The 13,493-nt window shown below is 33.8% G+C and overlaps 1 non-coding gene across 1 annotated transcript; it reads right to left on the bottom strand.

Annotated features, from left to right (window-relative positions):
• Positions 1 to 710: 710 nt before the first annotated feature.
• On the bottom strand, positions 711 to 817 carry LOC139865145 (small nucleolar RNA R71). The gene has a single exon (XR_011764669.1). It is a non-coding gene; the product is annotated as a small nucleolar RNA R71 (small nucleolar RNA).
• Positions 818 to 13,493: the final 12,676 nt, after the last annotated feature.

Raw genomic sequence — 13,493 nt, 5'->3', positions numbered from 1 at the left:
ATTGGACAACTTATATAAGTTTTTCTTATTTTTTTTATAACTACTAGGATATTCTGTGAATGCACCGAGCAAAACGTTCACCACCTTTCATACGTTCACCACCTGTAACTCGATCAAGACATTTAGCAAATATTGTCGCCGTTGATTTTTCTTTAGAATCATCATCCAGTCGAACAAATACTCCAATTCAAATTTCCGACAATCCATCTTTTGAACCCGATTTCACAACTAAGAAACTGGAGGATATTCAAGGACAATTCCAAGATCCTGAACCACAAACCGTTAAATCAGAGTCCTCTAGTGATTCGTATTCAACGAATTCAATTATGGAAGTAACGGAACCTCTAAGTATGGAAGATCGAATGAGAGCTAAACGCACGGGCCAAGGTCACGCCATTATTAAGCCAGAAGTTAATGCTCCAGATTATGAAATCAAAGGACAAATTCTACATATGGTAACTAATCAGTACCAATATAGTGGTACGCCAAAAGAAGATCCCAACGAACATCTTCGTACCTTTAATAGGATCTGTACACTATTCAAAATCCGAGAAGTGGAGGATGAACAGATATATCTCATGTTGTTTCCCTGGACTTTAAAGGGAGAAGCCAAAGATTGGTTAGAATCGTTACCTGAAGGGGCGATTGACACATGGGATGTCTTAGTTGAAAAATTTCTTCAAAGATTCTTTCCGGCATCTAAAGCCGTGAGACTTCAAGGAGAAATTGTTACGTTCACACAAAAGCCAAATGAAACATTATATGAGGCGTGGACAAGATTCGGAAGGATGTTGAGAGGATGTCCTCAACACGGTTTAGACACTTATCAAATAGTACAAATATTCTACCAAGGTGTCAACGTTGCTACAAGAAAAGACATCGACATAACAGCTGGTGGTTCCATTATGAAGAAAACCGCAACTGAAGCTTACAAAATTATTGATAACACTGCTTCCCACTCTCATGAGTGGCATCAAGAAAAAGATATCTTTCGATCATCTAAAGCGGCTAGAGCCGATTCTAGCCATGACTTTGATTCCGTTTCCGCAAAAATAGATGCTTTCGAAAGACGAATGGAAAAGATGAATAAAGATATTCACGCAATACGAATTAGTTGTGAGCAATGCGGTGGACCACACTTATTGAAAGATTGTCACATTGAACTAACGATGGAACAACGAGAGAATGTTTCCTATATGAACCAAAGGCCGGAAAATAATTATCAGAATAATTATCAACCGCCAAAGCTAAACTTTAATCGAAATCAAAACATTCTTTACAATCCAAATGGACCCAACAACAACTCGTACAACCAACAAGGTCCGAATAACCAACCAACTCAAAACAACACTTTCAATCAACAAAGACCTAGCTTGTATAAACCGCCACATCAAACCGAAGAGAAAAAGCCAAATCTAGAAGAAATGATGGCAAAGCTAATGGAATCTCAAACACAATTTATTACGTCTCAAACCCAAACGAACAAGAGGTTTGATCAGTCATTAAGAACTCAACAAGCTTCCATTTTGAATCTAGAAAAACACGTAGGTACTCTTGCTAGCATGATGAGTGAGAGGGAACAAGGAAAGCTACCGAGTGATACTGAAGTAAATCCTCGGAATGAGAATGTTAATATGGTGTCCACGAATTCTGAAAAACCAGCTCCAGAAGTTGGGGAGGTTTTAGATATGAGTAATAATGAAGAAGTTACAACACCACCACCACCCGAGTATGTAAAGCCAGTGGTGGCACCATACAAACCACCCATCCCGTTTCCAAGAAAAGGAGTTGAGTATGAGCAAGTAATAGGTAATAAAGATTGTGATACCTCTGGAAAGAAGAAGAAGAAAAAGAATAAGAAAGTACAAGAAACAAAAGCTGTAGAAGTAAACCCGGTGAATACAGTTCCACCAAAACCTCCACCTAGGGTAGGTGATCCGGGTGAATTTATTGTTCCTTGTCTACTTAGTGATTGTGTCATGTATGATGCACTGGCAGATTTAGGTGCAAGTGTGAGTGTTATGCCTCTTTCCTTATATAAGAGATTAGGTGTAGGTAAGTTAAGTCCAACGGATATGAGTGTTCGACTCCTTGATCAAACCATTAAGCACCCAGTTGGAATTGCTAACAACCTACCCATTCAAGTAGGTAATTTAACCTTTCTAGTCGAATTCATTGTCATTGACATAGAAGAGGACCCAAACATTCCTCTAATTTTAGGTCGACCATTCTTAGCGTCCACCGGGGCGTTATTTGATGTAAGAAATGGTAGAATGACACTTAGTAATGATGAAAAATCGATCACCTTTATGATTCGAAAGTCTAAATCTCCACCAACCAAAACCGTTGAACCAGCAAAAACGATTGGTAAGAACCATGTTGTTTTACCAACTCCAACGGTAGTGCTTAGCAATAATAAAACGCCTAAGTGTGGGGAAAATGAAGTAACACCTAATGATGACCTGATAACAAAGAACCTCGTTGTTGATACGAAATTAAATGACCCCGTTATTAATAGTTCAATGAAGAAACTTATTAAACGGATTCGCGATGCTAGAACCAAGGGGAACTTTAAGTTATGTAACCGGTTAGTATCCAATCTATCACCTAAAGAAAAGGAGAAACTAGTTGAAATTGTGGATATTACACAGGAATCCGACCAATGGCTTAAAGAAAAAGTCACGGATATGCAAGTTGATAATGGACCAAGAGAAATTGACGATGAAGTTAATCACAATTTCGACACCACAGCTACCTAAGTGTGGGGAGATTTAAATGTTCTAAAAAGAAAATGCTGTCTAGAGTTAATTGTTCTGTTCTCGTGTAGTTCCGAGAATGGAATCCGATTGGTCTTTTCCGCTAGCAGACACTAAAGAACTAGTTTTCTCCCACCATTCTGAATTTTTATTTTTTAGGTTTTAATTAATATGCCTTTTAAATTTAAGTTTTGTGTGATTTTAAAAACAAAATTTACTTTATTTCATTAAGTTTAAAAAATTGATTTCTAAAATTCGTCGTGAGTTGAAGACTAGGTCGTTGAACCGAAATTGCTTTACCCAAGGACGGGGCGATAAATTTTGTTATCATTATTTTTTTAATTTTATTGATCTAAAGTATGCAAAAAAAATATATATATATATTATATTTTATAAATTTTTAAACGTGGGATAATATATCAAACTTTAAAAATATGTATATATATGTTTGTATTTTATGTTATGTACAAAACAGGGTAAAACAGCGCACTTTCAAAGAATGTCATTAAGTTCAGCAAAAGCTTCTAATTTTGACGACAAGACGCAAAATATCAAATGTGATATAAAACAACATGTTTGCAAACTCGGTATTTCCAATAACTTTTCTATACTAATCACCCTCATGAATTTATAATTAGAGTCTGATTTCATGCAAATGAGGGCATTGCATGATTTTAAGTGTGGGGAAGGGTTATAAATTCTCTCGGGTTTACACTTGGTTTATTTGCCAAATTTTGCGAAAATTTGAAAAATTTTCAACTAAATGAAATCAAAATCATGTTTATATATATTTATGAACGATGAAAACTAGGTGTTAATACCGAAATTATTGTTACCTCAAAAAGGACATAAATTGAGAAACAACCCAAAACGCTTGAATTCATTTAAAATGGAATAAAGGAGAATAAAAAGGCAAAGAAAGAAACTAAGTGTGGGGAGAATATACCAAGTTATTCAATTAAAAACTATCTATCACATGTTTGTGTAAAGTTTATTGCAGGTGCTTTTGTTTTGGACTAAATTAACTGTTTTACCCGATTTATTGTAATACTTTTGAAAGAAGAGATGGATCTACACGATGAATCAATTCCATCATTAAAAGGAAGTAAAGTCTTCCGAAAAAGACACGCGCTTCTTGATTTAGGTTAAGAAGTTGTCGTCCAGAACAGTTGTAGGTTGACGAAAAATCTAGAAAAGTCATCTCTAAAATCAGCAGGAAATCCACGGACCTCAGCATCAAACAGGGTCGCCAGGTGGTCAGATTTATCCTAACCATGAGAAGGATTTATCTCGTACAATGGGGAGGCACCGTGAAAATTAGCTTGATAAGACTAATGAATCAGATCCCCAGAAAGGATAATCTCCTTAAAGATTAAAAATCAGCATTTAAGCCTGATATTACTCAATCCTTGATATTGACCTTAAAGATTGAGAATTCAAACTCATGGAATTCAATGATATCTAAACTCGAGCTTGAACGAGAAAATATTTTGATCAAAAATACAAACCGATTGGTTTTCTGAAAACCCATTTTCAATGCGTTCATCACCATTGAACATAAAATCCTAGGAATTCACCTGGAATTCATTAGGTCACCTGAACCAAATCGGGTGTCAACCGTAAGAACGGTGGTTGCATAGCATGGTCGGAGACAGGACCTTGTGCCAGACCGAAAAATCATAGGATGATCTTTACTATTGCTCCTACCAAGGATAGTACTAGCATCCGACACGTCAAAAGACCATAATCATCTGCATGTCATGGGACATTGCCTTAACAGTTTCTTGTTCATCGCTTTCCTTTACAACCGGACGGTAGTTTACCGAAAGGTAATATACGGAACAAGTAAACTGGATGTGTGCTTTCCGATACAGGGATAGCAGTGGATTACACGAACCTAAAAGTTTTTAGCCAAAATATTGATCCACAAATATATTTTGCAACAACGAATGGTGGTTCAAATCAGAAAACTTATCTAGGGTAAAATCTAGATTGAATTTTCAAAAGATCAAATGTTTTCATAAAGATCCAATTTCCTTAAGGATCTACATTTTTATAGTCATGTGGGACTATAAACCGCCTTTCAAATGTGCACTTTGCTTTGGAAACCGAAAGTAAATCGGCTATTTGATTGCAAGTGTCGTTGACCTGAACCCGAGGCAACTGTGGATGGCACAACCACCTTCAACCATGGTTCTATCGTTACTATCATTGTTTATACCGCTCTATCAAAATCACTGATGTACAAAGTGTGAAGAATAAAGAAGTGATTCGTGTGATTTGTATTACCTTATTTCAAGACTGTATTGCTTGAGGACAAGCAACGCTCAAGTGTGGGGATATTGATAAGGCTAAAAAGGAACATATATTTCATAGCATTATCCCTCAAGAAAGACAAGATTTTAGTTGCAATTGTTCTATTTTCAAGTAATATTCGTTTATATTAAATAAGTGCGAAGACAAAAGGCAGATTCGACGAATTGAAGACACAAAGGTCCGAAAAGCTAAAAAGTACAAGATACAATTAAAGTGGTTCAATTTATTGATGAGAAACGTCTAAAAATGACAAGAGTACAAGTTACAAAACGCAAAGTACAAGATATTAAATTATACGAAAGGACGTTCGAAAATCCGGAACCGGTACCCGAGCCAACTTTCAACGCTCGACGCAACGGAGCTGAAAGTACAAGTCAACTATGCACAAGAATATAATATAATATTTAAATAATTCATAATAAGAATAATATTAAATAATAAAAAGTTGTTAATTGAGCATAGTTCAGGGGTCACAAGTGAAAATTTCAATTTATCATTTGCCTATAAAAGGCCATCTAAATCGATGATTTAGATACACCTTTTTCCAATCTTATTTCTTTCTTATGTAATTTATATTTATATTTATAATATTAAGTTTAATTTAAGATTAATAATAATTGGGTTATTGTAAGAAATGTTTTACGAGTTTTAAAGTAGGAACTCTGTCCGTGTAACGCTACGCGATTAATCACCACTGTAAGCTATGTTCTTCCTTTTTAAATTAATGTCTAGTAGCTAAGTCATTATTATGCTTATTTAAATTGAAGTAATCGTGATGTTAGGCTAAATATTAAGATGGGGTAATTGGATTTTTTTTACCATAATTAGGGTATGGACAAAAGACCGACACCTGTGGACTTTGGACCATGGACAATTAATAGATGGGGGGTATTGTCTAAAATTGAGCGACAACTCATGGGAGCCTGTCGAACCTATCTTCAAATTAATTAATCTAAATAATAATAAAATGGTTATGGATGTCCTATTTAGTGACGTTTATACGACATCCTTTACAATCATTTAATTAATTATTTGGGTTGGGTAATTTATTATTCACTACGGCCAAGTGGATAAATTAATATTCATGGACCAATAAAACATGGGTGGATTACATTTAAGGACACTTGGTGTAATTGTTAACAAAGAATTAAAACCTTGGATTACACGCAGTCGTTAACCTGGTGTAATCATTAAACAAAGTATTAAGACCTTGTTACAGTTCGGATCCCTAATTAGTTGGATTATTTGACTTCGGGAATAAGGATAATTTGCCGAGCATTTTATAATTATGACCGGTGAACTATTTTGGACAAAAACCACATAGGTTTCAAATAATCCAGGACAAAGGACAATTAACCCATTGGACAATTAATTAAAATCAAAAAGTCAAACATCATGGTTACGGAAGTTTAAATAAGCATAATTGTTTTATTGTATTTTTCATCGCACTTTTATTTTCTGTCATTTTATTTTCTGTCATTTTATTTATCGCAATTTATTTTACGCACTTTAATTTTTGTCATTTATTTTTACGCTTAAAAATATAAAATCGACAAACCGGTCATTAAACGGTAAAAAACCCCCTTTTATAATAATATTACTACTTATATAATTATATATATTTTGTATAAATATAGTTGTTAAAAATATAGTAAGTATCACCAGCTCCCTGTGGAACGAACCGGACTTACTAAAAAGTACATTACTCTACGATTAGGTACACTGCCTATAGTGTTGTAGCAAAGTTTAGGTATATCCCATCCGTAAATTAATAAAACTTGTGTCATATTTTGTAGTATTTCCTAGTAAAAATAATACTATTTTGTACCCTCACGCTACATCATCATTTATCTTTTTTTTTTTTTAAATCACTTAAGTTGGAATTAAGTTTATCTAAATAATAATCGATTGATCAACGAGGGTTACAATCATTTAATAATTTCATTTAATATACATTATATATAGACTCATTTTATTAACAATTTTATTATTTCATATAATATTTTACATCTTTAATTCTAATAATTAAATCGTATTTTATTTCAAATTATCATATACATATATATATATATATATATATATATATATATATATATATATATATATATATATATACATATACATATTTATTTATAAGTAATTGTTCGTGAATCGTCGGGATTGGTCGAATATCAATTGAATCTATGAAATAGTTTAAAATTCTTGAGACTCAACCTAACGGACTTTGCTTATCGTGTCAAGAATATTAATTCATATCGAGAGTTTGGTTTAAAATTAGTCGAAATTTTTCGGGTCGTGACATACAGGAACACCATGTCTGGGAGCAATCTCCTTCAAATACAAACGAGTAAGTTTCTCCATCAAGTCCGTTTCCCTAATAGGCAAGAAATGAGCTGACTTTGTGAGTCGGTCAACAATCACCCAAATGGTGTCATAACCACCCACAACCCTCGGTAACTTCGTAATAAAATCCATCATAACACCTTCCCACCTCCATTCGGGAATTTCAGGTTGCTCCCAACTGACGGTTTCCGATGTTCAGCTTTAACCTTAGCACAGGGCAAACACTTAGTCACATATGTAGCCACATCAGCCTTCAAATTAGGCCACCAATACAGCTCCTTAAGATCATGATACATCTTTCCTGAACCAGGGTGAAGAGAGTACCTAGACTTATGAGCCTCCTCTAGAAAAAGTTGTCGCAGATCACCAAACTTCGGAATCCAAAGGCGTCCCGCAAAATACCGAGTACCATCAATTCGTACCTCTAACTGTTTAATCAAGCCTCGGACCTTCCTGTTAAAAAATTCTCCTCTTTCAAGGCTTCTTGGTGAGCTGCAAGAATCTGCCTTGCGAGGTTTGTTCGAATGGTCATATTTAAGGCCCTAAACCTACGAGGTTCAGTCCTCTCTTTTTGACTCAAAGCATCAGCCACGACATTGGATTTTTCCCAGAATGGCTAAAGGAGTTCACAATCATAATCGTTCAACAATTCAACCCATATTCGCTACCTCATATTCCACTGTCTTTGATCAAAGATATGTTGAAGACTTTTGTGATCAGTGTACACTGTACCTTTGACCCCATATAGATAATGTCTGCAAATCTTAAGCGCAAACACAACAGCTCCCAACTCTAAATCATGGATTGTATAATTCTGTTCATGGATCTTCAATTGACGTGACGCGTAATCAATGGCTTTCTTTCGCTGCATCAAAACACAACCAAAGTCTTGACACGAAGCATCACAATAGATAATAATATCATCATTACCTTCAGGTAGTGATAATATCGGTGCAGAAGTTAACTTCTTCTTCAGAGTTTGGAAAGCAGACTCTTGTTCACTCTTCCACTCGTACTTCTTCCCCTTATGCGTTAAAGCAGTCAGAGGTTTCGCTGCTCGTGAAAAATCTTGAATGAACCTTCTATAATAGCCTGCCAAACCTAGGAACTAACGAATCTGAGTAGGAGTTTTCAAAAATTTCCCACTTCCCAATTGCCTCAATCTTAGCAGGATCAACTTGAATTCCCTGTTTACTAACAACGTGCCCAAGGAATTAAACTTCTTTCAACCAGAACACACATTTAGAAAAAATTCAGCATTCAGCTCTTCTTTTCTTAACAAATTAAGTACTTATCTTCGTGCTCTTGATCACTACTTGGAATAGATAAGGATATCATCGATGAAAACGATAACGAATTTATCCAGATATAGGCTACGCACACAGTTCATTAGGTCCATGAACATAGCAGGTGCGTTAGTCAATCCGGATGGCATAACAAGAAGTTCACAGTGACCATAACGGGTACGAAAAATAGTTTTTGGAATATCAGTTTCTTTAGCCCGCAGTTGGTGATAACCGGAACAAAAATCAATCTTAGAATAAACGGACGAACCTTGAAGTTGATCGAACAGATCATCAATTCGGAAGGGGGTAACGGTTCTTAATCGTAAGCTTGTTCAACTCGCGATAATCAATGCACAATCGAAATGAACCACCTTTCTTCTTAACGAACAAAACAAGAGCTCCTCAAGGGGATGAACTGGGACGAATGAAATATAGTTGCAACAATAAAGGAATAAATATAAGAAGTAGTCACATTGGTGACATAGATATATATATGAAAATTCTCTCAAAGGAGATAACGAGGATCATGGACTTCAAAGTAAATTTTCATTACATTTCCGAAAGGAAGACGTACGAAAGGTGTGATATTTCAACGAGAGTGAAATTCCTTGTACAATGAGCGAGAAAATCTAGGATTCATCCATATTCTTAAATTTATGTGCGGATGAAAAGAACGCGAATCATGGGTTATAAGGAACGGCCAACTCCAAGTGAGATGAATATCCAAAAATAATTTCGTCACCTCAAAGTATTGAATCCTAGGATTGATTTTTACGAGGGTGTTGCGGTTGGCAGCGAATATTGAGAGTAGAAACTCCTCAAACGGTCTAGTGTAATATATATTCATGATACCCACTATAACAACAGTTGGAGTAGAAACCCACCTAACACCTTTTCTACAGTAGGGTGAACACCGAGTGTACCCCATAAAATTGATTTATCGGTCCGCATTTCGGCCATGTCCAATCATAAGAGGGAAAATTTTATGAGTGCCAAGACTTCCCAACAAATTTTATAAAACCGGCATCCAAAGTAGTGTAAGAGTTTCTATCAATGAACTTAATGGTAAGTTTCATCCTTAAACGGAGGATGAGAAGAACTGTGATCCAAACACTCTGTAGAGTAATGTGAAAATTTGATAAAATCAATCAAAGGAGTTTTGAAAAGCTTTAAACGTTTGATGTGACAACATAAACGGAACGAAGTTCTTAGTAAATTTAGAAGCATGTACAACGTGTACCATTTTATATAAAGCAAATTGACTTAGTCAAACAGCTCAATAAATGAGTGGTTTTAAAATAATTTTAAAGGTATGATTTAGTATATACTAGCCAAAATAGGTAAGGGTAAATTTATTCATTTGAATCCATACGTACATATATGATTCTATAAATTGTATACATGACAAAATATTTCATTACTTCTATTCGCCCATAATCCCGTGAGAACCGCGCAATTAAATAAATGTGTAAAACTCCCGATGATAACAGAGTATCTGTATTTTAGAGGTTACAAGTTGAAGTAAGATCGTGGAAGATCGAGTAAAGGACTTGAATCGTCGTGCGAAATTTGACCAACAAATGTTACGAGGTCATGAAAACCAATGAGTTAAATGTTGTTTTGACTATTATCAGGACATAAGTCCTTGGGCCAAAACTGTTCCCGATCGAAGCTGTTGCTAACAAGAGAGTTATGAAGGATAGAGCATGAGATAGATAATCTGGTTAAAACAAGCTTCTCGTATATCAACAAATAAGATAATGAATATTTTCCCTATCCATGTAATACATCGGAACTTTTGAATGAGCAGTGTAAAAATTTTCTTTGACTCGCTTTCTATTCCTCATATCACAATATTGGGACTTCTTTATGAATTAACGTAATATAATCACGTTGGCCTGACGCCATTATATTTCACTAATTCATATTCCATTCCAATAGCACTACATGAGGTCAGGACACGCGATCAACCTCGGATTTCCACACAATTTCTCTAAAACAAATTCTTAAACAATGTGCTAAGGATAGCATAAGAGAAAAAACATCATAAGTAACGAATAGGATTAACGATGACATAGAAATGTCTTCGAAGTACCAAAAATCTCTAAAAGTCAAGAATGACATTTTTCGGTTCAAAAACCAAAGCACATAGGCACAATGGTACAAAGGCACGTAATATAATAAGAATGTTATATACCTAAACATAATAGCTGACATTGAAATGCCGAGAATTCAGAAGTCAAGAATGATATCTCACGTAATATAACTCAAACGTTATATACATAACCATAATAGATGACATAGAAATGTCAAGAATTTTAGAAGTCGAGAATGACATCCCTTGGTTTCACTACTCGAGGTGTTCTTATAAGGATAAATTCGCATGAGTCAGCGAATACGTTTAAATCAGATTGGGAGTTCCTCCCGGATTCAGAACATAATAGAGATGTATGTATGATAACATTATACATACCAATACGATATAAATAATCACATATAATAATATATTATAGGTCGGGCTGTAGACTAGACTCACTAATGCACCCTATTGACTCAGGTAACGACATCAATGCAGCCTAATTCCCTACAACCAAGGCTCTGATACCAACTGAGACGACGCGTCAAAGTACAATTGACGACCATCGTTATCTTGATCCCACAGTTTGATCATAACTCTATATGAATTTGATAAATAACCTTGAATTCTTTATTTAAAAATGATTTCCTATAAAGGAAACCTACCAAAATGTGTAAGTTTAGAAAAACCATACATTATTACTTAGCAAAAAGTTGAACAAAACAAGTCAACAACATCCACTATTTAATGTATCAAAATAGAATGCAAGTTAATGTTTAACAAAAGCTGCCATCATAAATATGCAGACTCTCTAAGCACAGCGGAAGCAATCAATCATGAACCTGAGAATAGAACATGCGAGTAACTGTCAACAAAAATTTTGAGTGAATTATAGGTTTAATATTGCAAACAATATTTAATTTAAACCATAAAAAAAATTATGTATGAAAACATAAAAACTCCTTTTTGGACCACTAAATTATATGCTAGAAAACATATAAAAACATTATTCCATTTTTCGTGAGCCACCTGGTAACCACTTAACCATTTATTTACCCTTACCAAACACAATAAATAATATACACCGAACAAGTGTATCTTCAACTAAATACGAAGTACTAAACATTTCGATTATAAATTGCTAGCGCGACTAACTCGAAATGGGGTTGTCAAACCCGATAGATCTATCCATAGGATTCGCATTCACCAGTAGAAACCAGTGATTACAATTACCAGATTAGAGAATATTTTTGTTCGACTCACAATGAATAATTTGAACCAACTTCCACTTGTGTCCAAAATATAAAATAAATTGCATGTATTCTCATCCCAAAAGATTTAAAATAGAAAAATGGACTATAACTCACCTTAAAGCAAATGAAGTAACCACACAAATATGCGAACAGCAAACGAAGTAAAGTGATCAGGAATGATCACAACGCCGACCTATAAATAAAGCAGGTCGATATAAATAACTAACTTAGGTCAAGTCTTAGTATGATAGCTATAGTACTTGTTGCAAGTAGATATAGAACAACACTCAACATGCATCGGTTTGATCAGAACAGCGTACAGATACACACTTTCTATTTTTAGAAAGTTTCTATTTTTAGCAGGTTCCATTTTTGGAAAGTTTCTATTTTAGGAAAGTTTTTATTTTAGGAAAGTTTCTATTTTTGGAAAGTTTCCAAATTTAGAAAGTTTCCATATTTAGAAAGTTTCTATTTTTAGAAAGTTATTAAGTTAGGAAAGTTTCCTTAATTAGAAAGTCAACAAAAGTCAACTGAAAGTCAAAGTCAACCGAAAATCAACTCAAAAGTCAACCTTGGTCAAACATAGTCAACATTAATTTTAAAAGTATAAGTTATAATAATAATATAAGTTATAATGTTAATTAAAGTCAAATATGTATAATTATGTCATATCATAAGTTTAATTAAATTAAAATGAATTATTAAAGTTAACATAAGTTTAAATGATATAATTAATATAACATAAGTATTTAATTAAGTAATTAAATATTAATCATAATATAAGTATTGTTAATTAATAATAAATTTTAATAATGTCATAAGTATTATTAATTAATAATGAATTATTAATCATATCATAAGTTTCTAATTGTAATTATCAAACCATAAGTATTTAATAATTAAATTATAATTAAATAATAACTAAGCCTTATAATAATTAAATAATTAATTAATCCTTATTATAAGTCTTATTGTAATAATCTCATAATATAAGCTTAATACTTACCATAAGTATTCTTCATTATAATAAAAGTATTATTAATCATAAGTTTAATTAGAAGTTTAATTAAATCATAATTAGTTAATAAATGATATAATAAATATATATATCATAAGTCTTAAATTAGAATAATTACTTTTTATATCATAAGTAATTTATTAATAATGAAATTCATTATTTATATCATAAGTCTTATTTAATAACCATAAGTTTTAAATTAAAAGTTCACCGGGTCATAACTTGAGCCCCGGGAATCAGTTTTCGGCGAGTCTTATATATATCTTTGCCTAACCAACCCACCCGACACATTAGTGTGCTCAAGAACACCCCAAGAACATCCACCAAGTCGTTACCTACAGCCATTAATCAACTTGGAGCTTTAATCCGTTCTAAAACATGTTTTAGTCATACCGGGTGATCCGTGGCTCGGATTTCGATGACCTGAACATGAAAGTTCATCCA

The sequence above is a fragment of the Rutidosis leptorrhynchoides genome, chromosome 8 (genome assembly GCF_046630445.1).
Source record: "Rutidosis leptorrhynchoides isolate AG116_Rl617_1_P2 chromosome 8, CSIRO_AGI_Rlap_v1, whole genome shotgun sequence".
Taxonomy (NCBI): Eukaryota; Viridiplantae; Streptophyta; class Magnoliopsida; order Asterales; family Asteraceae; genus Rutidosis; species Rutidosis leptorrhynchoides.
The sequence above is the reverse complement of the archived record's forward strand: the minus strand, read 5'-3'. Positions and strand labels throughout refer to the sequence as shown.